The sequence below is a fragment of the Thermobia domestica genome, chromosome 5 (assembly GCF_964235325.1).
Source record: "Thermobia domestica chromosome 5, izTheDome1.hap1.1, whole genome shotgun sequence".
In the NCBI taxonomy this organism is placed as follows: domain Eukaryota; kingdom Metazoa; phylum Arthropoda; class Insecta; order Zygentoma; family Lepismatidae; genus Thermobia; species Thermobia domestica.
Window position 1 is genome coordinate 132,501,939 of NC_137458.1, and position 27,200 is coordinate 132,529,138.

The window sequence follows — 27,200 nt, forward strand, 5'->3', positions numbered from 1 at the left end:
CACATATAGAGTCACGACCCTGGCCACAAAAGTTTTTGTAAATTTGAACCCTTTCGTTTTTGTGGTATTGATACCACGACATTTTACAGCACAATTTCTTGTATAGTAAGTAAAGGGATGATAGGGATGATGATCGCATGGGTCCTGACCCGCTAGTGAACGTGCACGACCCTGGCCACAAAAGTTTTTGTAAATTTGAACCATTTCGTTTATGTGTTGTGGTATTGATACCACGACATTTTACAGCACAAATTTTTGTATAGTAAGTAAAGGGATGATAGGGATGATGATCGCATGGGTCGTGACCCGCTAGTGAACGTGCACGACTCTGGCAACAAAAGTTTTTGTAAATTTGAACCATTTCGTTTATGTGTTGTGTTATTGATACCACGACATTTTACAGCACAAATTTTTGTATAGTAAGTAAAGGGATGATAGGGATGATGATCGCATGGGTTCTGACCCGCTAGTGAACGTGCACGACCCTGGCCACAAAAGTTTTTGTAAATTTGAACCCTTTCGTTTATGTGTTGTGGTATTGATACCACGACATTTTACAGCACAATTTTTTGCATAATAAGTAAACGGATGATAGGGATGAGGATCGCATGGGTCCTGACCCGCTAGTGAACGTGCACGACCCTGGCCACAAAAGTTTTTGTAAATTTGAACCATTTCGTTTATGTGTTGTGGTATTGATACCACGACATTTTACAGCACAAATTTTTGTATAAAAAGTAAAGGGATGATAGGGATGAGGATCGCATGGGTCCGTGACCTGCTAGTGAACGTGCACGACCCTGGCCACAAAAGTTTTTGTAAATTTGAACCATTTCGTTTATGTGTTGTGGTATTGATACCACGAAATTTTACAGCACAAATTTTTGTATAGTAAGTAAAGGGATGATAGGGATGATGATCGCATGGGTCCTGACCCGCTAGTGAACGTGCACGACCCTGGCCACAAAAGTTTTTGTAAATTTGAACGATTTCGTTTATGTGTTGTGGTATTGATACCACGACATTTTACAGCACAAATTTTTTTATAGTAAGTAAATTGATGATAGGGATGATGATCGCATAGGTCCTGACCCGCTAGTGAACGTGCACGCTCTGGACACAAAAGTTTTTGTAAATTTGAACCATTTCGTTTATGTGTTGTGGTATAGGTACCACGACATTTTACAGCACAATTTTTTGTATAGTAAGTAAAGGGATGATAGGGATGATGATCGCATGAGTCCTGACCCGCTAGTGAACGTGCACGACCCTGGCCACAAAAGTTTTGAAAATTTGAACCATTTCGTTTATGTGTTGTGGTATTGATACCACGACATTTTATAGCACAAATTTTTGTATAGTAAGTAAAGGGATGATAGGGATGATGATCGCATGGGTCCTGACCCGCTAGTTAACGTGCACGACCCTGTCCACAAAAGTTTTTGTAAATTTGAACCATTTCGTTTATGTGTTGTGGTATTGATACCACGACATTTTACAGCACAATTTTTTGTATAGTAAGTAAAGGGATGAAAGGGATGATGATCGCATGGGTCCTGACCCGCTAGTGAACGTGCACGACCCTGGCCACAAAAGTTTTTGTAAATTTGAACCATTTTGTTTATGTGTTGTGGTATTGATACCACGACATTTCACAGCACAAATTTTTGTATAGTAAGTAAAGGGATGATAGGGATGATGATCGCATGGGTCCTGACCCGCTAGTGAACGTGCACGACCCTGGCCACAAAAGTTTTTGTAAATTTGAACCATTTCGTTTATGTGTTGTGCTATTGATACCACGACATTTTACAGCACAATTTTTTGTATAGTAAGTAAAGGGATGATAGGGATGATGATCGCATGGGTCCTGAGCCGCTAGTGAACGTGCACGACCCTGGCCACAAAAGTTTTTGTAAATTTGAACCATTTTGTTTATGTGTTGTGGTATTGATACCACGACATTTCACAGCACAAATTTTTGTATAGTAAGTAAAGTGATGATAGGGATGATGATCGCATGGGTCCTGACCCGCTAGTGAACGTGCACGACCCTGGCCACAAAAGTTTTTGTAAATTTGAACCATTTCGTTTGTCTTGTGGTATTGATACCACGACATTTTACAGCACAAATTTTTGTATAGTAAGTAAAGTGATGATATGGATGATGATCGCATGGGTCCTGATCCCCTAGTTAACGTTCAAGACCCTGGCCACAAAAGTTTTTGTAAATTTGAACCATTTCGTTTATGTGTTGTGGTATTGATACCACGACATTTTACAGCACAAATTTTTTTATAGTAAGTAAATTGATGATAGGGATGATGATCGCATAGGTCCTGACCCGCTAGTGAACGTGCACGCTCTGGACACAAAAGTTTTTGTAAATTTGAACCATTTCGTTTATGTGTTGTGGTATAGGTACCACGACATTTTACAGCACAATTTTTTGTATAGTAAGTAAAGGGATGATAGGGATGATGATCGCATGAGTCCTGACCCGCTAGTGAACGTGCACGACCCTGGCCACAAAAGTTTTGAAAATTTGAACCATTTCGTTTATGTGTTGTGGTATTGATACCACGACATTTTATAGCACAAATTTTTGTATAGTAAGTAAAGGGATGATAGGGATGATGATCGCATGGGTCCTGACCCGCTAGTTAACGTGCACGACCCTGTCCACAAAAGTTTTTGTAAATTTGAACCATTTCGTTTATTTTTTGTGGTATTGATACCACGACATTTTACAGCACAAATTTTCGTATAGTAAGTAAAGTGATGATATGGATGATGATCGCATGGGTCCTGTCCCGCTAGTTAACGTGCACGACCCTGGCCACAAAAGTTTTTGTAAATTTGAACCATTTCGTTTATGTGTTGTGGTATTGATACCACGACATTTTACAGCACAATTTTTTGTATAGTAAGTAAAGGGATGATAGGGATGATGATCGCATGGGTCCTGACCTGCTAGTGAACGTGCACGACCCTGGCCATAAAAGTTTTTGTAAATTTGAACCATTTCGTTTGTGTTGTGGTATTGATACCACGACATTTTACAGCACAAATTTTTGTATAGTAAGTAAAGGGATGATAGGGATGATGATCGCATGGGTCGTGACCCGCTAGTGAACGTGCACGACCCTGGCCACAAAAGTTTTTGTAAATTTGAACCATTTCGTTCATGTGTTGTGGTATTGATACCACGACATTTTACAGCACAAATTTTTGTATAGTAAGTAAAGTGATGATAGGGATGATGATCGCATGGGTCCTGACCCGCTAGTGAACGTGCACGACACTGGCCACAAAAGTTTTTGTAAATTTGAACCATTTCGTTTATGTGTTGTGGTATTGATACCACGACATTTTACAGCACAAATTTTTGTATAGTAAATAAAGTGATGATAGGGATGATGATCGCATGGGTCCTGACCCGCTAGTGAACGTGCACGACCCTGGCCACAAAAGTTTCTGTAAATTTGAACCATTTCGTTTATGTGTTGTGGTATTGATACCACGACATTTTACAGCACAAATTTTTGTATAGTAAGTAAAGTGATGGTAGGGATGATGATCGCATGGGTCCTGACCCGCTAGTGAACGTGCACGACCCTGGCCACAAAAGTTTTTGTAAATTTGAACGATTTCGTTTATGTTGTGGTATTGACACCACGACATTTTACAGCACAAATTTTTGTATAGTAAGTAAAGGGATGATAGCGATGATGATTGCATGGGTCCTTATCCGCTAGCTAACGTGCACAACCCTGGCCACAAAAGTTTTTGTAAATTTGAACCATTTCGTTTATGTGTTGTGGTATTGATACCACGACATTTTACAGCACAAATTTTTATATAGTAAGCAGAGTCATGATAGGGATGATGATCGCATGGGTTCTGACCCGGAAGTGAACGTGCACGACCCTGGCCACAAAAGTTTTTGTAAATTTGAGCCATTTCGTTTGTGTTTTGGTATTGATACCACGACATTTTACAGCACACATTTCTGTATAGTAAGTAAAGGGATGATAGGGATGATGATCGCATGGGTCCTGACCCGCTAGTGAACGTGCACGACCCTGGCCACAAAAGTTTTTGTAAATTTGAACCATTTCGTTTATGTGTTGTGGTATTGACACCACGACATTTTACAGCACAATTTTTTGTATAGTAAGTAAAGGGATGATGATCGCATGGGTCCTGACTCGCTTGTGAACGTGCACGACCCTGGCCACAAAAGTTTTTGTAAATTTGACCCATTTCGTTTGTGTTGTGGTATTGATACCACGACATTTTACAGCACAAATTTTTTATAGTAAGTAAAGTGATGATAGGGATGATGATCGCATGGGTCCTGACCCGCTAGTGAACGTGCACGATCCTGGCCACAAAAGTTTTTGTAAATTTGAACCATTTCGTTTATGTGTTGTGGTATTGATACCACGACATTTTACAGCACAAATTTTTATATAGTAAGCAAAGTCATGATAGGGATGATGATCGCATGCGTTCTGAGCCGGAAGTGAACGTGCACGACCCTGGCCACAAAAGTTTTTGTAAATTTGAGCCATTTCGTTTGTGTTTTGGTATTGATACCACGACATTTTACAGCACACATTTCTGTATAGTAAGTAAAGGGATGATAGGGATGATGATCGCATGGGTCCTGACCCGCTAGTGAACGTGCACGACCCTGGCCACAAAAGTTTTTGTAAATTTGAACCATTTCGTTTATGTGTTGTGGTATTGATACCACGACATTTTACAGCACAAATTTTTCTATAGTAAGTAAAGGGATGATAGGGATGATGATGGCATGGGTCCTGACCCGCTAGTGAACGTGCACGACCGTGGCCACAAAAGTTTTTGTAAATTTGAACCATTTCGTTTATGTGTTGTGGTATTGATACCACGACATTTTACAGCACAAATTTTTGTATAGTAAGTAAAGGGATGATAGGGATGATGATCGCATGGGTCCTGACCCACTAGTGAACGTGCACGACCCTGGCCACAAAAGTTTTTGTAAATTTGAACCATTTTGTTTATGTGTTGTGGTATTGATACCACGACATTTTTCAGCACAATTTTTTGTATAGTAAGTAAAGGGATGATAGGGAAGATGATCGCATGGGTCCTGACCCGCTAGTGAACGTGCACGACCCTGGCCACAAAAGTTTTTGTAAATTTGAACCATTTTGTTTATGTGTTGTGGTATTGATACCACGACATTTTACAGCACAAATTTTTGTATAGTAAGTAAAGGGATGATACGGATGATGATCGCATGCGTTCTGACCCGCTAGTGAACGTGCACGACCCTGGCCACAAAAGTTTTTGTAAATTTGAACCATTTCGTTTATGTGTTGTGGTATTGATACCACGACATTTTACAGCACAATTTTTTGTATAGTAAGTAAAGTGATGATAGGGATGATGATCTCATGGGTCCTGAGCCGCTAGTGAACGTGCGCGACCCTGGCCACAAAAGTTTTTGTAAATTTTAACCATTTCGTTTGTGTTGTGGTATTGATACCACGACATTTTACAGCACAATTTTTTGTATAGTAAGTAAATTGATGATAGGGATGATGATCGCATGGGTCCTGACCTGCTAGTGAACCTGCACGACCCTGGCCACAAAAGTTTTTGTAAATTTGAACCATTTTGTTTATGTGTTGTGGTATTGATACCACGACATTTTACAGCACAAGTTTTTGTATAATAAGTAAAGGGATGATAGGGATGATGATCGCATGGGTCCTGACCCGCTAGTGAACGTGCACGACACTGGCCACAAAAGTTTTTGTAAATTTGAACCATTTCGTTTATGTGTTGTGGTATTGATACCACGACATTTTACAGCACAATTTTTTGTATAGTAAGTAAAAGGATGATAGGGATGATGATCGCATGGGTTCTGACCCGCTAGTGAACGTGCACGACCCTGGCCACAAAAGTATTTGTAAATTTGAACCATTTCGTTTATGTGTTGTGGTATTCATACCACGACATTTTAAAGCACAAATTTTTGTATAGTAAGTAAGGTGATGATAGGGATGATGATCACGTGGGTCCTGACCCGCTATTGAACGTGCACGACCCTGGCCACAAAAGTTTTTGTAAATTTGAACCATTTCGTTTATGTGTTGTGGTATTGACACCACGACATTTTACAGGACAAATTTTTGTATAGTAAGTAAAGGCATGATAGGGATGATGATCGCATGGGTCCTGACCCGCTAGTGAACGTGCACGACCCTGGCTACAAAAGTTTTTGTAAATTTGAACCATTTCGTTTATGTGTTGTGGTATTGATACCACGACATTTTACAGCACAAATTTTTGTATAGTAAGTAAAGGGATGATAGGGATGATGATCGCATGGGTTCTGACCCGCTAGTGAACGTGCACGACCCTGGCCACAAAACTTTTTGTAAATTTGAACCATTTCGTTTATGTGTTGTGGTATTGATACCACGACATTTTACAGCACAAATTTTTGTATAGTAAGTAAAGGGATGATAGGGATGATGATCGCATGGGTTCTGACCCGCTAGTGAACGTGCACGACCCTGGCCACAAAAGTTTTTGTAAATTTGAGCCATTTCGTTTATGTGTTGTGGTATTGATACCACATTTTACAGCACAAATTTTTGTATAGTAAGTAAAGGGATGATAGGGATGATCGCATGGGTCCTGACCCGCTAGTGAACGTGCACGACCCTGGCCACAAAAGTTTTTGTAAATTTGAACCATTTCTTTTATGTGTTGTGGTATTGATACCACGACATTTTACAGCACAATTTTTTGTATAGTAAGTAAAGGGATGATAGGGATGATGATCGCATGCGTCCTGACCCGCTAGTGAACGTGCACGACCCTGGCCACAAAAGTTTTTGTAAATTTGAACGATTTCGTTTATGTGTTGTGGTATTGATACCACGACATTTTACAGCACAAATTTTTTTATAGTAAGTAAATTGATGATAGGGATGATGATCGCATAGGTCCTGACCCGCTAGTGAACGTGCACGACCCTGGCCACAAAAGTTTTTGTAAATTTGAACCATTTCGTTTGTGTGTTGTGGTATAGGTACCACGACATTTTACAGCACAATTTTTTGTATAGTAAGTAAAGGGATGATAGGGATGATGATCGCATGAGTCCTGACCCGCTAGTGAACGTGCACGACCTTGGCCACAAAAGTTTTTTAAATTTGAACCATTTCGTTTATATGTTGTGGTATTGATACCACGACATTTTACAGCACAATTTTTTGTATAGTAAGTAAAGGGATGATAGGGATAATGATCGCATGGGTTCTGTCCCGGTAGTGAACGTGCACGACCCTGGCCACAAAAGTTTTTGTAAATTTGAACCATTTCGTTTATGTGTTGTGGTATTGATACCACGACATTTTACAGCACAAATTTTTGTATAGTAAGTAAACGGATGATAGGGATGATGGTGGCATGGGTCCTGACCCGCTAGTGAACGTGCACGACCCTGGCCACAAAAGTTTTGAAAATTTGAACCATTTCGTTTATGTGTTGTGGTATTGATACCACGACATTTTATAGCACAAATTTTTGTATAGTAAGTAAAGGGATGATAGGGATGATGATCGCATGGGTCCTGACCCGCTAGTGAACGTGCACGACCCTGGCCACAAAAGTTTTTGTAAATTTGAACCATTTCGTTTATTTTTTGTGGTATTGATACCACGACATTTTACAGCACAAATTTTTGTATAGTAAGTAAAGTGATGATATGGATGATGATCGCATGGGTCCTGTCCCGCTAGTTAACGTGCACGACCCTGGCCACAAAAGTTTTTGTAAATTTGAACCATTTCGTTTATGTGTTGTGGTATTGATACCACGACATTTTACAGCACAATTTTTTGTATAGTAAGTAAAGGGATGATAGGGATGATGATCGCATGGGTCCTGACCTGCTAGTGAACGAGCACGACCCTGGCCATAAAAGTTTTTGTAAATTTGAACCATTTCGTTTGTGTTGTGGTATTGATACCACGACATTTTACAGCACAAATTTTTGTATAGTAAGTAAAGGGATGATAGGGATGATGATCGCATGGGTCGTGACCCGCTAGTGAACGTGCACGACCCTGGCCACAAAAGTTTTTGTAAATTTGAACCATTTCGTTCATGTGTTGTGGTATTGATACCACGACATTTTACAGCACAAATTTTTTGTATAGTAAGTAAAGTGATGATAGGGATGATGATCGCATGGGTCCTGACCCGCTAGTGAACGTGCACGACCCTTGCCACAAAATTTTTGTAAATTTGAACCATTTCGTTTATGTGTTGTGGTATTGATACCACGACATTTTACAGCACAAATTTTTGTATAGTAAATAAAGTGATGATAGGGATGATGATCGCATGGGTCCTGACCGGCTAGTGAACGTGCACGACCCTGGCCACAAAAGTTTTTGTAAATTTGAACCATTTCGTTTATGTGTTGTGGTATTGATACCACGACATTTTACAGCACAAATTTTTGTATAGTAAGTAAGGTGATGGTAGGGATGATGATCGGATGGGTCCTGACCCGCTAGTGAACGTGCACGACCCTGGCCACAAAAGTTTTTGTAAATTTGAACGATTTCGTTTGTGTTGTGGTATTGATACCACGACATTTTACAGCACAAATTTTTGTATAGTAAGTAAAGGGATGATAGGGATGAAGATCGCATGGGTCCTGACCCGTTAGTGAACGTGCACGACCCTGGCCACAAAAGTTTTTGTAAATTTGAGCCATTTCGTTTATGTGTTTTGGTATTGATACCACGACATTTTACAGCACACATTTCTGTATAGTAAGTAAAGGGATGATAGGGATGATGATCGCATGGGTCTTTACCCGCTAGTGAACGTGCACGACCCTGGCCACAAAAGTTTTTTTTAAATTTGAACCATTTCGTTTATGTGTTGTGGTTATGATACCACGACATTTTACAGCACAAATTTTTGTATAGTAAGTAAAGGGATGATAGGGATAATGATCGCATGGGTCCTGACCCGCTAGTGAACGTGCACGACCCTGGCCACAAAAGTATTTGTAAATTTGAACCATTTCGTTTATGTGTTGTGGTATTCATACCACGACATTTTAAAGCACAAATTTTTGTATAGTAAGTAAGGTGATGATAGGGATGATGATCACGTGGGTCCTGACCCGCTATTGAACGTGCACGACCCTGGCCACAAAAGTTTTTGTAAATTTGAACCATTTCGTTTATGTGTTGTGGTATTGACACCACGACATTTTACAGGACAAATTTTTGTATAGTAAGTAAAGGCATGATAGGGATGATGATCGCATGGGTCCTGACCCGCTAGTGAACGTGCACGACCCTGGCCACAAAAGTTTTTGTAAATTTGAACCATTTCGTTTATGTGTTGTGGTATTGATACCACGACATTTTACAGCACAAATTTTTGTATAGTAAGTAAAGGGATGATAGGGATGATGATCGCATGGGTTCTGACCCGCTAGTGAACGTGCACGACCCTGGCCACAAAACTTTTTGTAAATTTGAACCATTTCGTTTATGTGTTGTGGTATTGATACCACGACATTTTACAGCACAAATTTTTGTATAGTAAGTAAAGGGATGATAGGGATGATGATCGCATGGGTTCTGACCCGCTAGTGAACGTGCACGACCCTGGCCACAAAAGTTTTTGTAAATTTGAGCCATTTCGTTTATGTGTTGTGGTATTGATACCACATTTTACAGCACAAATTTTTGTATAGTAAGTAAAGGGATGATAGGGATGATCGCATGGGTCCTGACCCGCTAGTGAACGTGCACGACCCTGGCCACAAAAGTTTTTGTAAATTTGAACCATTTCTTTTATGTGTTGTGGTATTGATACCACGACATTTTACAGCACAATTTTTTGTATAGTAAGTAAAGGGATGATAGGGATGATGATCGCATGCGTCCTGACCCGCTAGTGAACGTGCACGACCCTGGCCACAAAAGTTTTTGTAAATTTGAACGATTTCGTTTATGTGTTGTGGTATTGATACCACGACATTTTACAGCACAAATTTTTTTATAGTAAGTAAATTGATGATAGGGATGATGATCGCATAGGTCCTGACCCGCTAGTGAACGTGCACGACCGTGGCCACAAAAGTTTTTGTAAATTTGAACCATTTCGTTTGTGTGTTGTGGTATAGGTACCACGACATTTTACAGCACAATTTTTTGTATAGTAAGTAAAGGGATGATAGGGATGATGATCGCATGAGTCCTGACCCGCTAGTGAACGTGCACGACCTTGGCCACAAAAGTTTTTGTAAATTTGAACCATTTCGTTTATATGTTGTGGTATTGATACCACGACATTTTACAGCACAATTTTTTGTATAGTAAGTAAAGGGATGATAGGGATAATGATCGCATGGGTTCTGTCCCGGTAGTGAACGTGCACGACCCTGGCCACAAAAGTTTTTGTAAATTTGAACCATTTCGTTTATGTGTTGTGGTATTGATACCACGACATTTTACAGCACAAATTTTTGTATAGTAAGTAAACGGATAATAGGGATGATGATGGCATGGGTCCTGACCCGCTAGTGAACGTGCACGACCCTGGCCACAAAAGTTTTGAAAATTTGAACCATTTCGTTTATGTGTTGTGGTATTGATACCACGACATTTTATAGCACAAATTTTTGTATAGTAAGTAAAGGGATGATAGGGATGATGATCGCATGGGTCCTGACCCGCTAGTGAACGTGCACGACCCTGGCCACAAAAGTTTTTGTAAATTTGAACCATTTCGTTTATTTTTTGTGGTATTGATACCACGACATTTTACAGCACAAATTTTTGTATAGTAAGTAAAGTGATGATATGGATGATGATCGCATGGGTCCTGTCCCGCTAGTTAACGTGCACGACCCTGGCCACAAAAGTTTTTGTAAATTTGAACCATTTCGTTTATGTGTTGTGGTATTGATACCACGACATTTTACAGCACAATTTTTTGTATAGTAAGTAAAGGGATGATAGGGATGATGATCGCATGGGTCCTGACCTGCTAGTGAACGAGCACGACCCTGGCCATAAAAGTTTTTGTAAATTTGAACCATTTCGTTTGTGTTGTGGTATTGATACCACGACATTTTACAGCACAAATTTTTGTATAGTAAGTAAAGGGATGATAGGGATGATGATCGCATGGGTCGTGACCCGCTAGTGAACGTGCACGACCCTGGCCACAAAAGTTTTTGTAAATTTGAACCATTTCGTTCATGTGTTGTGGTATTGATACCACGACATTTTACAGCACAAATTTTTTGTATAGTAAGTAAAGTGATGATAGGGATGATGATCGCATGGGTCCTGACCCGCTAGTGAACGTGCACGACACTGGCCACAAAAGTTTTTGTAAATTTGAACCATTTCGTTTATGTGTTGTGGTATTGATACCACGACATTTTACAGCACAAATTTTTGTATAGTAAATAAAGTGATGATAGGGATGATGATCGCATGGGTCCTGACCGGCTAGTGAACGTGCACGACCCTGGCCACAAAAGTTTTTGTAAATTTGAACCATTTCGTTTATGTGTTGTGGTATTGATACCACGACATTTTACAGCACAAATTTTTGTATAGTAAGTAAGGTGATGGTAGGGATGATGATCGGATGGGTCCTGACCCGCTAGTGAACGTGCACGACCCTGGCCACAAAAGTTTTTGTAAATTTGAACGATTTCGTTTGTGTTGTGGTATTGATACCACGACATTTTACAGCACAAATTTTTGTATAGTAAGTAAAGGGATGATAGGGATGAAGATCGCATGGGTCCTGACCCGTTAGTGAACGTGCACGACCCTGGCCACAAAAGTTTTTGTAAATTTGAGCCATTTCGTTTATGTGTTTTGGTATTGATACCACGACATTTTACAGCACACATTTCTGTATAGTAAGTAAAGGGATGATAGGGATGATGATCGCATGGGTCTTTACCCGCTAGTGAACGTGCACGACCCTGGCCACAAAAGTTTTTTTTAAATTTGAACCATTTCGTTTATGTGTTGTGGTTATGATACCACGACATTTTACAGCACAAATTTTTGTATAGTAAGTAAAGGGATGATAGGGATAATGATCGCATGGGTCCTGACCCGCTAGTGAAAATGCACGACCCTGGCCACAAAAGTTTTTGTAAATTTGAACCATTTCGTTTGTGTTGTGGTATTGATACCACGACATTTTACAGCACAAATTTTTGTATAGTAAGTAAAGGGATGATAGCGATGATGATTGCATGGGTCCTTATCCGCTAGTTAACGTGCACAACCCTGGCCAGAAAAGTTTTTGTAAATTTGAACCATTTCGTTTATGTGTTGTGGTATTGATACCACGACATTTTACAGCACAAATTTTTATATAGTAAGCAAAGTCATGATAGGGATGATGATCGCATGGGTTCTGACCCGGAAGTGAACGTGCACGACCCTGGCCACAAAAGTTTTTGTAAATTTGAGCCATTTCGTTTATGTGTTTTGGTATTGATACCACGACATTTTACAGCACACATTTCTGTATAGTAAGTAAAGGGATGATAGGGATGATGATCGCATGGGTCCTGACCCGCTAGTGAACGTGCACGACTCTGGCCACAAAAGTTTTTGTAAATTTGAACCATTTCGTTTATGTGTTGTGGTATTGATACCACGACATTTTACAGCACAATTTTTTGTATAGTAAGTAAAGGGATGATGATCGCATGGGTCCTGACCCGCTTGTGAACGTGCACGACCCTGGCCACAAAAGTTTTTGTAAATTTGACCCATTTCGTTTGTGTTGTGGTATTGATACCACGACATTTTACAGCACAAATTTTTTATAGTAAGTAAAGTGATGATAGGGATGATGATCGCATGGGTCCTGACCCGCTAGTGAACGTGCACGATCCTGGCCACAAAAGTTTTTGTAAATTTGAACCATTTCGTTTATGTGTTGTGGTATTGATACCACGACATTTTACAGCAGAATTTTTTGTATAGTAAGTAAAGGGATGATAGGGATGATGATCGCATGAGTACTGACCCGCTAGTGAACGTGCACGACCCTGGCCACAAAAGTTTTTGTAAATTTGAGCCATTTCGTTTATGTGTTGTCGTATTGATACCACGACATTTTACAGCTCAATTTTTTGTATAGTAAGTAAAGGGATGATAGGGATGATGATCGCATGGGTTCTGTCCCGGTAGTGAACGTGCACGACCCTGGCCACAAAAGTTTTTGTAAATTTGAACCATTTCGTTTATGTGTTGTGGTATTGATACCACGACATTTTACAGCACAAATTTTTCTATAGTAAGTAAAGGGATGATAGGGATGATGATGGCGTGGGTCCTGACCCGCTAGTGAACGTGCACGACCGTGGCCACAAAAGTTTTTGTAAATTTGAACCATTTCGTTTATGTGTTGTGGTATTGATACCACGACATTTTACAGCACAAATTTTTGTATAGTAAGTAAAGGGATGATAGGGATGATGATCGCATGGGTCCTGACCCACTAGTGAACGTGCACGACCCTGGCACAAAAGTTTTTGTAAATTTGAACCATTTTGTTTATGTGTTGTGGTATTGATACCACGACATTTTTCAGCACAATTTTTTGTATAGTAAGTAAAGGGATGATAGGGATGATGATCGCATGGGTCCTGACCCGCTAGTGAACGTGCACGACCCTGGCCACAAAAGTTTTTGTAAATTTGAACCATTTTGTTTATGTGTTGTGGTATTGATACCACGACATTTTACAGCACAAATTTTTGTATAGTAAGTAAAGGGATGATACGGATGATGATCGCATGCGTTCTGACCCGCTAGTGAACGTGCACGACCCTGGCCACAAAAGTTTTTGTAAATTTGAACCATTTCGTTTATGTGTTGTGGTATTGATACCACGACATTTTACAGCACAATTTTTTGTATAGTAAGTAAAGTGATGATAGGGATGATGATCTCATGGGTCCTGAGCCGCTAGTGAACGTGCGCGACCCTGGCCACAAAAGTTTTTGTAAATTTTAACCATTTCGTTTGTGTTGTGGTATTGATACCACGACATTTTACAGCACAATTTTTTGTATAGTAAGTAAAGGGATGATAGGGATGATGATCGCATGGGTCCTGACCCGCTAGTGAACCTGCACGAACCTGGCCACAAAAGTTTTTGTAAATTTGAACCATTTTGTTTATGTGTTGTGGTATTGATACCACGACATTTTACAGCACAAATTTTTGTATAATAAGTAAAGGGATGATAGGGATGATGATCGCATGGGTCCTTACCCGCTAGTGAACGTGCACGACACTGGCCACAAAAGTTTTTGTAAATTTGAACCATTTCGTTTATGTGTTGTGGTATTGATACCACGACATTTTACAGCACAATTTTTTGTATAGTAAGTAAAGGGATGATAGGGATGATGATCGCATGGGTTCTGACCCGCTAGTGAACGTGCACGACCCTGGCCACAAAAGTTTTTGTAAATTTGAACCATTTCGTTTATGTGTTGTGGTATTCATACCACGACATTTTAAAGCACAAATTTTTGTATAGTATGTAAGGTGATGATAGGGATGATGATCGCGTGGGTCCTGACCCGCTAGTGAACGTGCACGACCCTGGCCACAAAAGTTTTTGTAAATTTGAACCATTTCGTTTATGTGTTGTGGTATTGACACCACGACATTTTACAGCAGAAGTTTTTGTATAGTAAGTAAAGGGATGATAGGGATGATGATCGCATGGGTCCTGACCCGCTAGTGAACGTGCACGACCCTGGTCACAAATGTTTTTTTAAAAATTTGAACCATTTCGTTTGTGTTGTGGTATTGATACCGCGACATTTTACAGCAGAAGTTTTTGTATAGTATGTAAAGGGATGATAGGGATGATGATCGCATGGGTCCTGACCCGCTAGTGAACGTGCACGACCCTGGCCACAAAAGTTTTTGTAAATTTGAACCATTTCTTTTATGTGTTGTGGTATTGATACCACGACATTTTACAGCACAATTTTTTGTATAGTAAGTAAAGGGAAGATAGGGATGATGATCGCATGCGTCCTGACCCGCTAGTGAACGTGCACGACCCTGGTCACAAATGTTTTTTTAAAAATTTGAACCATTTCGTTTGTGTTGTGGTATTGATACTACGACATTTTACAGCAGAAGTTTTTGTATAGTATGTAAAGGGATGATAGGGATGATGATCGCATGGGTCCTGACCCGCTAGTGAACGTGCACGACTCTGGCCACAAAAGTTTTTGTAAATTTGAACCATTTCTTTTATGTGTTGTGGTATTGATACCACGACATTTTACAGCACAATTTTTTGTATAGTAAGTAAAGGGATGATAGGGATGATGATCGCATGGGTCCTGACCCGCTAGTGAACGTGCAGGACCCTGGCCACAAAAGTTTTTGTAAATTTGAACCATTTCGTTTATGTGTTGTGGTATTCATACCACGACATTTTACAGCACAAATTTTTGTATAGTAAGTAAAGTGATGATAGGGATGATGATCGCATGGGTCCTGACCTGCTAGTGAACGTGCACGACCCTTGCCACAAAATTTTTGTAAATTTGAACCATTTCGTTTATGTGTTGTGGTATTAATACCACGACATTTTACAGCACAAATTTTTGTATAGTAAGTAAAGTGATGATAGGGATGATGATCGCATGGGTTCTGACCCGCTAGTGAACGTGCACGACCCTGGCCACAAAAGTTTTTGTAAATTTGAACCATTTCGTTTATGTGTTGTGGTATTGATACCACGACATTTTACAGCACAAATTTTTGTATAGTAAGTAAAGTGATGATAGGGATGATGATCGCATGGGTCCTGACCCGCTAGTGAACGTGCACGACCCTGGCCACAAAAGTTTTTGTAAATTTGAACCATTTCTTTTATGTGTTGTGGTATTGATACCACGACATTTTACAGCACAATTTTTTGTATAGTAAGTAAAGGGATGATAGGGATGATGATCGCATGCGTCCTGACCCGCTAGTGAACGTGCACGACCCTGGTCACAAATGTTTTTTAAAAAATTTGAACCATTTCGTTTGTGTTGTGGTATTGATACCGCGACATTTTACAGCAGAAGTTTTTGTATAGTATGTAAAGGGATGATAGGGATGATGATCGCATGGGTCCTGACCCGCTAGTGAACGTGCACGACCCTGGCCACAAAAGTTTTTGTAAATTTGAACCATTTCTTTTATGTGTTGTGGTATTGATACCACGACATTTTACAGCACAATTTTTGTATAGTAAGTAAAGGGATGATAGGGATGATGATCGCATGCGTTCTGACCCGCTAGTGAACGTGCACGACCCTGGTCACAAATGTTTTTTTAAAAAATTTGAACCATTTCGTTTGTGTTGTGGTATTGATACCACGACATTTTACAGCAGAAGTTTTTGTATAGTATGTAAAGGGATGATAGGGATGATGATCGCATGGGTCCTGACCCGCTAGTGAACGTGCACGACCCTGGCCACAAAAGTTTTTGTAAATTTGAACCATTTCTTTTATGTGTTGTGGTATTGATACCACGACATTTTACAGCACAAATTTTTGTATAGTAAGTAAAGGGATGATAGCGATGATGATTGCATGGGTCCTTATCCGCTAGTTAACGTGCACAACCCTGGCCACAAAAGTTTTTGTAAATTTGAACCATTTCGTTTATGTGTTGTGGTATTGATACCACGACATTTTACAGCACAAATTTTTATATAGTAAGCAAAGTGATGATAGGGATGATGATCGCATGGGTCCTGACCCGCTAGTGAACGTGCACGATCCTGGCCACAAAAGTTTTTGTAAATTTGAACCATTTCGTTTATGTGTTGTGTTATTGATACCACGACATTTTACAGCAGAATTTTTTGTATAGTAAGTAAAGGGATGATAGGGATGATGATCGCATGAGTACTGACCCGCTAGTGAACGTGCACGACCCTGGCCACAAAAGTTTTTGTAAATTTGAGCCATTTCGTTTATGTGTTGTGGTATTGATACCACGACATTTTACAGCTCAATTTTTTGTATAGTAAGTAAAGGGATGATAGGGATGATGATCGCATGGGTTCTGTCCCGGTAGTGAACGTGCACGACCCTGGCCACAAAAGTTTTTGTAAATTTGAACCATTTCGTTTATGTGTTGTGGTATTGATACCACGACATTTTACAGCACAAATTTTTCTATAGTAAGTAAAGGGATGATAGGGATGATGATGGCGTGGGTCCTGACCCGCTAGTGAACGTGCACGACCGTGGGCACAAAAGTTTTTGTAAATTTGAACCATTTCGTTTATGTGTTGTGGTATTGATACCACGACATTTTACAGCACAAATTTTTGTATAGTAAGTAAGGGGATGATAGGGATGATGATCGCATGGGTCCTGACCCACTAGTGAACGTGCACGACCCTGGCACAAAAGTTTTTGTAAATTTGAACCATTTTGTTTATGTGTTGTGGTATTGATACCACGACATTTTTCAGCACAATTTTTTGTATAGTAAGTAAAGGGATGATAGGGATGATGATCGCATGGGTCCTGACCCGCTAGTGAACGTGCACGACCCTGGCCACAAAAGTTTTTGTAAATTTGAACCATTTTGTTTATGTGTTGTAGTATTGATACCACGACATTTTACAGCACAAATTTTTGTATAGTAAGTAAAGGGATGATACGGATGATGATCGCATGCGTTCTGACCCGCTAGTGAACGTGCACGACCCTGGCCACAAAAGTTTTTGTAAATTTGAACCATTTCGTTTATGTGTTGTGGTATTGATACCACGACATTTTACAGCACAATTTTTTGTATAGTAAGTAAAGTGATGATAGGGATGATGATCTCATGGGTCCTGAGCCGCTAGTGAACGTGCGCGACCCTGGCCACAAAAGTTTTTGTAAATTTTAACCATTTCGTTTGTGTTGTGGTATTGATACCACGACATTTTACAGCACAATTTTTTGTATAGTAAGTAAAGGGATGATAGGGATGATGATCGCATGGGTCCTGACCCGCTAGTGAACCTGCACGAACCTGGCCACAAAAGTTTTTGTAAATTTGAACCATTTTGTTTATGTGTTGTGGTATTGATACCACGACATTTTACAGCACAAGTTTTTGTATAATAAGTAAAGGGATGATAGGGATGATGATCGCATGGGTCCTTACCCGCTAGTGAACGTGCACGACACTGGCCACAAAAGTTTTTGTAAATTTGAACCATTTCGTTTATGTGTTGTGGTATTGATACCACGACATTTTACAGCACAATTTTTTGTATAGTAAGTAAAGGGATGATAGGGATGATGATCGCATGGGTTCTGACCCGCTAGTGAACGTGCACGACCCTGGCCACAAAAGTTTTTGTAAATTTGAACCATTTCGTTTATGTGTTGTGGTATTCATTCCACGACATTTTAAAGCACAAATTTTTGTATAGTAAGTAAGGTGATGATAGGGATGATGATCGCGTGGGTCCTGACCCGCTAGTGAACGTGCACGACCCTGGCCACAAAAGTTTTTGTAAATTTGAACCATTTCGTTTATGTGTTGTGGTATTGACACCACGACATTTTACAGCAGAAGTTTTTGTATAGTAAGTAAAGGGATGATAGGGATGATGATCGCATGGGTCCTGACCCGCTAGTGAACGTGCACGACCCTGGTCACAAATGTTTTTTTAAAAATTTGAATCATTTCGTTTGTGTTGTGGTATTGATACCGCGACATTTTACAGCAGAAGTTTTTGTATAGTATGTAAAGGGATGATAGGGATGATGATCGCATGGGTCCTGACCCGCTAGTGAACGTGCACGACCCTGGCCACAAAATTTTTTGTAAATTTGAACCATTTCTTTTATGTGTTGTGGTATTGATACCACGACATTTTACAGCACAATTTTTTGTATAGTAAGTAAAGGGATGATAGGGATGATGATCGCATGCGTCCTGACCCGCTAGTGAACGTGCACGACCCTGGTCACAAATGTTTTTTTAAAAATTTGAACCATTTCGTTTGTGTTGTGGTATTGATACTACGACATTTTACAGCAGAAGTTTTTGTATAGTATGTAAAGGGATGATAGGGATGATGATCGCATGGGTCCTGACCCGCTAGTGAACGTGCACGACTCTGGCCACAAAAGTTTTTGTAAATTTGAACCATTTCTTTTATGTGTTGTGGTATTGATACCACGACATTTTACAGCACAATTTTTTGTATAGTAAGTAAAGGGATGATAGGGATGATGATCGCATGGGTCCTGACCCGCTAGTGAACGTGCAGGACCCTGGCCACAAAAGTTTTTGTAAATTTGAACCATTTCGTTTATGTGTTGTGGTATTCATACCACGACATTTTACAGCACAAATTTTTGTATAGTAAGTAAAGTGATGATAGGGATGATGATCGCATGGGTCCTGACCTGCTAGTGAACGTGCACGACCCTTGCCACAAAATTTTTGTAAATTTGAACCATTTCGTTTATGTGTTGTCGTATTGATACCACGACATTTTACAGCACAAATTTTTGTATAGTAAGTAAAGTGATGATAGGGATGATGATCGCATGGGTTCTGACCCGCTAGTGAACGTGCACGACCCTGGCCACAAAAGTTTTTGTAAATTTGAACCATTTCGTTTATGTGTTGTGGTATTGATACCACGACATTTTACAGCACAAATTTTTGTATAGTAAGTAAAGTGATGATAGGGATGATGATCGCATGGGTCCTGACCCGCTAGTGAACGTGCACGACCCTGGCCACAAAAGTTTTTGTAAATTTGAACCATTTCTTTTATGTGTTGTGGTATTGATACCACGACATTTTACAGCACAATTTTTTGTATAGTAAGTAAAGGGATGATAGGGATGATGATCGCATGCGTCCTGACCCGCTAGTGAACGTGCACGACCCTGGTCACAAATGTTTTTTAAAAAATTTGAACCATTTCGTTTGTGTTGTGGTATTGATACCGCGACATTTTACAGCAGAAGTTTTTGCATAGTATGTAAAGGGATGATAGGGATGATGATCGCATGGGTCCTGACCCGCTAGTGAACGTGCACGACCCTGGCCACAAAAGTTTTTGTAAATTTGAACCATTTCTTTTATGTGTTGTGGTATTGATACCACGACATTTTACAGCACAATTTTTGTATAGTAAGTAAAGGGATGATAGGGATGATGATCGCATGCGTTCTGACCCGCTAGTGAACGTGCACGACCCTGGTCACAAATGTTTTTTTAATAAATTTGAACCATTTCGTTTGTGTTGTGGTATTGATACCACGACATTTTACAGCAGAAGTTTTTGTATAGTATGTAAAGGGATGATAGGGATGATGATCGCATGGGTCCTGACCCGCTAGTGAACGTGCACGACCCTGGCCACAAAAGTTTTTGTAAATTTGAACCATTTCTTTTATGTGTTGTGGTATTGATACCACGAAATTTTACAGCACAATTTTTTGTATAGTAAGTAAAGGGATGATAGGGATGATGATCGCATGGGTCCTGACCCGCTAGTGAACGTGCAGGACCCTGGCCACAAAAGTTTTTGTAAATTTGAACCATTTCGTTTATGTGTTGTGGTATTCATACCACGACATTTTACAGCACAAATTTTTGTATAGTAAGTAAAGTGATGATAGGGATGATGATCGCATGGGTCCTGACCTGCTAGTGAACGTGCACGACCCTTGCCACAAAATTTTTGTAAATTTGAACCATTTCGTTTATGTGTTGTGGTATTGATACCACGACATTTTACAGCACAAATTTTTGTATAGTAAGTAAAGTGATGATAGGGATGATGATCGCATGGGTTCTGACCCGCTAGTGAACGTGCACGACCTGGCCACAAAAGTTTTTGTAAATTTGAACCATTTCGTTTATGTGTTGTGGTATTGATACCACGACATTTTACAGCACAAATTTTTGTATAGTAAGTAAAGTGATGATAGGGATGATGATCGCATGGGTCCTGACCCGCTAGTGAACTTGCACGACCCTGGCCACAAAAGTTTTTGTAAATTTGAACCATTTCGTTTATGTGTTGTCGTATTGATACCACGACATTTTACAGCACAAATTTTTGTATAGTAAGTAAAGTGATGATAGGGATGATGATCGCATGGGTTCTGACCCGCTAGTGAACGTGCACGACCCTGGCCACAAAAGTTTTTGTAAATTTGAACCATTTCGTTTATGTGTTGTGGTATTGATACCACGACATTTTACAGCACAAATTTTTGTATAGTAAGTAAAGTGATGATAGGGATGATGATCGCATGGGTCCTGACCCGCTAGTGAACGTGCACGACCCTGGCCACAAAAGTTTTTGTAAATTTGAACCATTTCTTTTATGTGTTGTGGTATTGATACCACGACATTTTACAGCACAATTTTTTGTATAGTAAGTAAAGGGATGATAGGGATGATGATCGCATGCGTCCTGACCCGCTAGTGAACGTGCACGGCCCTGGTCACAAATGTTTTTTAAAAAATTTGAACCATTTCGTTTGTGTTGTGGTATTGATACCGCGACATTTTACAGCAGAAGTTTTTGTATAGTATGTAAAGGGATGATAGGGATGATGATCGCATGGGTCCTGACCCGCTAGTGAACGTGCACGACCCTGGCCACAAAAGTTTTTGTAAATTTGAACCATTTCGTTTATGTTGTCGTATTGATACCACGACATTTTACAGCACAAATTTTTGTATAGTAAGTAAAGGGATGATAGGGATGATGATCGCATGGGTCCTGACCCGCTAGTGAACGTGCACGACCCTGGCCACAAAAGTTTTTGTAAATTTGAACCATTTCGTTTATGTGTTGTCGTATTGATACCACGACATTTTACAGCAGAAGTTTTTGTATAGTATGTAAAGGGATGATAGGGATGATGATCGCATGGGTCCTGACCCGCTAGTGAACGTGCACGACCCTGGCCACAAAAGTTTTTGTAAATTTGAACCATTTTTTTTATGTGTTGTGGTATTGATACCACGACATTTTACAGCACAATTTTTTGTATAGTAAGTAAAGGGATGATAGGGATGATGATCGCATGGGTCCTGACCTGCTAGTGAACGTGCACGACCCTTGCCACAAAATTTTTGTAAATTTGAACCATTTCGTTTATGTGTTGTGGTATTGATACCACGACATTTTACAGCACAAATTTTTGTATAGTAAGTAAAGTGATGATAGGGATGATGATCGCATGGGTTCTGACCCGCTAGTGAACGTGCACGACCCTGGCCACAAAAGTTTTTGTAAATTTGAACCATTTCGTTTATGTGTTGTCGTATTGATACCACGACATTTTACAGCACAAATTTTTGTATAGTAAGTAAAGGGATGATAGGGATGATGATCGCATGGGTCCTGACCCGCTAGTGAACGTGCACGACCCTGGCCACAAAAGTTTTTGTAAATTTGAACCATTTCGTTTATGTGTTGTGGTATTGATACCACGACATTTTACAGCACAAATTTTTGTATAGTAAGTAAAGGGATGATAGGGATGATGATCGCATGGGTTCTGACCCGCTAGTGAACGTGCACGACCCTGGCCACAAAAGTTTTTGTAAATTTGAACCATTTCGTTTATGTGTTGTGGTATTGATACCACGACATTTTACAGCACAAATTTTTGTATAGTAAGTAAAGTGATGATAGGGATGATGATCGCATGGGTCCTGACCCGCTAGTGAACGTGCAGGACCCTCGCCACAAAAGTTTTTGTAAATTTGAACCATTTCGTTTATGTGTTGTGGTATTGATACCACGACATTTTACAGCACAAATTTTTGTATAGTAAGTAAAGGGATGATAGGGATGATGATCGCATGGGTCCTGACCCGCTAGTGAACGTGCACGACCCTGGCCACAAAAGTTTTTGTAAATTTGAACCATTTCGTTTATGTGTTGTGGTATTGATACCACGACATTTTACAGCACAAATTTTTGTATAGTAAGTAAAGGGATGTTAGGGATGATGATCGCATGGGTTCTGACCCGCTAGTGAACGTGCACGACCCTGGCCACAAAAGTTTTTGTAAATTTGAACCATTTCGTTTATGTGTTGTGGTATTGATACCACGACATTTTACAGCACAAATTTTTGTATAGTAAGTAAAGTGATGATAGGGATGATGATCGCATGGGTTCTGACCCGCTAGTGAACGTGCAGGACCCTGGCCACAAAAGTTTTTGTAAATTTGAACCATTTCGTTTATGTGTTGTGGTATTGATACCACGACATTTTACAGCACAATTTTTTGTATAGTAAGTAAAGTGATGATAGGGATGATGATCGCATGGGTCCTGACCCGCTAGTGAACGTGCACGACCCTGGCCACAAAAGTTTTTGTAAATTTGAACCATTCCGTTTATGTCTTGTGGTATTGATACCATGGCATTTAGCACACAAAATTTTGTATATTATGTAAAGGGATGATAGGGATGATGATTGCATGGGTCCTTTTGAGCGTGGAGTAAGCTTGCTATGGGATTTTTATTTTTCTACATTTTAACTTTGTAGTGCTTGCAACCTTGTGTGTTGTGTGGATGACCTTGAACGTCCTTAGTTTTGTGGCTGGATTTTGTGGCTAAGATGGGCGAGGTGTTGACTTTCACATCAGGAGTTGCTTATGGGTTTTATTGTAATTTAAAGTCCTGTATGTTGTTTGTTGCTCTTCAAGGAATAAAATTCAACATTTCAAATTTTACTATAACCTACATACAAAAAACGGTTTTAAAATCTACAATTTGGTTTATAGGTTAGCAGTTCAAAATCTAGCCATTTTTTGCGTCAAAAAGCTTTTTTCTGAATGCCATGTAGCCTATTTTCTTCAGAGGTTGTTGGCAACACTGAGCAGCAGCAGAAGAAATTTGAGTCTGTAGTGTTTTTTTTTGTGTGTGTTCGCTTGTTTTTCTTCGACTAGGTGAAGTTTAAAATATCTTTTGCACTATATTATGGCTACAAATATAGTTTTATTTCTTTCTTTTTAGTTATTTGGGTCTCAGAGTAGGTCCAGTGTTTTCAGGCTTAAAAACCGTCCAGCTTTTCTTTCGGCGCACCACTTAAAATAGTTGTTGAAAAATTAGAATTTTTTCACTAATTTTCTTATTGTTTCATAAATGGGTAAGAGTGCACATTGTGCAGAACATTCATAGGAACCGATAGCGTAAATAGCAATACAAGCAATTACACTCGGTTAATTTTAACAAAATGTGTCCAAACTTCCCTAACCCTAAGTTAACCCGACCTTATGCTACTTATTCCTACCTTGCGCCATGTCAACAGCGTTGCAAAATCAATTGCTATGCATAAAGTGCACTCTTGCCCATAAATTATATGCGGTGGATGACATGAAAGTATCTCATATGGCATAGTTAAAATTCAAGGGGGCTATAATAAGCAGTTGTTGAAAAATTACAATTCTTTTATGATTTGCGTATAAATACGGCATCCGGATGTATGCATGAAAATTATAGTACAATAAACAAAACATCCTGTGCTAGAGGGTCACTAAAAGCACGAATGTTGTCTAACCGAGTCAGGGAAGGACAAAACTGGGTTGCCCGAGCGTGAGTTATGGGGTGCGTCCGAAGAGAGCAGGCGCATTAGCGAAGGTGGGTTTACCCCCTCCCATAAGCGAGGTTAGTGAAAACGAGTCGGTTTTGACAATGATACGAGTTCCGAAAGCACTTGTCATGGTTTCATATTAGTAGCGCTTCACTTGTAAACATAAAATAGCTTCTGTACACTGTGCAGAAATACATCACCGGTGGAAAATAGTTTCTAATAAAGTCATCTTTCATATGCACTCACTTATTTTATCTATCGTAAAGCACTTGTAATGTTTTGCACTAGTAATCCTACACTTGCAAACATAAAATATTGTTGTATTACTTCGTATTTCATTCAATCACTTGCAGAATTTTTTTCTTTATAAATGTCTTTTCATGCAAAGTGTTGAATTTTACCTGTAAATCTTCCAAAATGTGGTTCGCCAAAAGCAAAGCAGCACCTGTAAAACATTAGAATTTTGTTGTTTTTCAGGAAATTTACTATTACTACTTAGAAAGTGTTCCTCAAGAATTACTCAGTATACTTCGTACGTTATCCGTATGTACAGTTGCTGTCCCATGCCGACACATCGTGGTTGGTGGGGAACGTCACCAAAGTCACTACTGGTGCTTACTTATGGCTGGGCGAAAAAAAGGCGATGAGCGTTACAGTTTTCCTGTTTCCCAGATTTTCTTTCTCGTGTTCTTTCTTAAAAATAAGTAAATAAATAAAATCATGGTACCAATGAATTTGCGTATAAGTAAACAATTGCAAAACTGGTAAGGCATTTATTCCAAAGATGGTTATCTAACTGGGTTTTGTTGACAAGAAGCGTAAGGTTATGTTAGGTTAGGCCAGAGATAATTTTTTGAAGTTAGTCTTCTGCCTGGTTTTCAACAGAAATCATTAGGTTAGGAAGATTAGGCCAAACATAAATGAGCATGCTAAAAAAAAAAAAAAAAAAAAAAAAAAAAAAAAAAAAAAAAAAATCCCTTCGTTGCTGCCTTCCGCCAGTTGCACATTTCACTATGCGACTTAACCGTTACAATGAAAAGTATAACTTTTTCCACCTGCAATTTATTAATCTATGACATTCACACATTTTTAGATGATTTTCCTCATTATTACCGTAATGTTTCACAAATCCTGTTAGTGTTGGCTCACATACAGGGTAACGTCTCTGTATATCTGTAGCCATTTTCAGAATACAAATTCTCGTTACTTTTCCACAATCCAACTATGCGGTAACCTTGTGCCAAGTAGTTCTTACCGCTTACGAAATAGTTCCATATTTATAACCGATTATTTAAAAAAAAATCCTCTTTCCTTACATATTATCAAGCACACAAACGAGTAAATTACACGGTAAACTTTCAAAATTTTGCTAGAAACGGCAACGAAGTGCAGAACAACAATATCACTAAACTGTGCATGTAACGGGATCACTTTTCCATAACGCAGAATGGTTGTTTATTCATGTTTGGAAGCCAGGCATTACTTTATTCGAATCTTCTCCGTCGGAAAAAATTTCAAATCGCGGATGGAATTATTTCATAACAGAATGAAGGAAAACTTAACAAATGTAATAAATTCTCGTCTAAATAAACTGTGGTAAATGAAAGCATACGTGTCCTGCTGGTCCAATTGAATCGGTGAGAAGAAAAAGGAGAATATTCCAAAAAATAACGAAAACAGACTGAAATAGCCATTTTGTTCTCTATCCGTAAATACATAGAATGAACATAAAAAGAAAATGTTACTGTCATAATCCATTGTTAGATATTGCTTTGAAATTTACGCTGAGTGGAAGAACGAGAACATTCCTGGAAGATTCTCCTTTTTCCACGCAATACCAGTAATTCCCTGATCGGCCACTAGATGCTGCGCCAGTCACAGGTAGGCTTACACATCAGTCGCGGAATGTGTTGTGAACATTGCAAAATAATATTCTAGTGCCTTGAAGTATTCTGTAAACTTGTCTCTCAACAATGTCTTCGTCAGAGGATAATATGTATGAACCAAGGGCGCCCATCACGGGGGGGGGAAGAGCGGGCGCTCGCCCCCTAGAGGAAATTGTACTTCAGAATATCGAAAATCCAATAGAATTTTTACATTAGTTACAACAAAATTTGAAACTATTTTTCAAATATCGCTTATACTTGCTCCCCCCTTGGAAACCACAACATGGGCGCCCTTGGTATGAACCTAAAAGGAAAAAGAGTAAACGCAATAAAGACCAGCATATCAAAGAAATTGGAAAACAAGCTAGACAACGCGGAGAAGAGTTTGTGGCAAGTAAGGGACATTTAGTGGAAGCAAGATTAACAGATAATGATTGTAATTGTCGCAAAAAATGTACGGAAAAGTTTACTGAAGAAAAAGGATGTATTATAAGTGTTCTTTTCTGTGGACGTCCTAAGGACGAACGTATACGAAATACGTATCTTGTAGGCTTAATTGAACGGCATGATGTACGTCATCGTCCTTT

General features: G+C 39.5%; 1 protein-coding gene and 1 long non-coding RNA gene across 7 annotated transcripts in view; one reads left to right on the forward strand and one right to left on the reverse strand.

Moving 5' to 3' along the window:
• Positions 1-27,200, reverse strand: part of LOC145686138 (uncharacterized) — a 208,653-nt gene that overhangs the window by 161,745 nt on the left and 19,708 nt on the right. The gene's annotated exons all lie outside the window — the stretch shown is intronic.
• LOC145686137 (uncharacterized) overlaps positions 23,989-27,200 on the forward strand; it is a 41,178-nt gene continuing 37,966 nt past the window's right edge. For both annotated transcript variants that reach the window (XR_014131520.1, XM_081759125.1), the window contains exon 1: positions 23,989-24,083. The gene's annotated coding sequence lies outside the window, so the exon portion shown is untranslated. The remainder of the gene's footprint in view (positions 24,084-27,200) is intronic.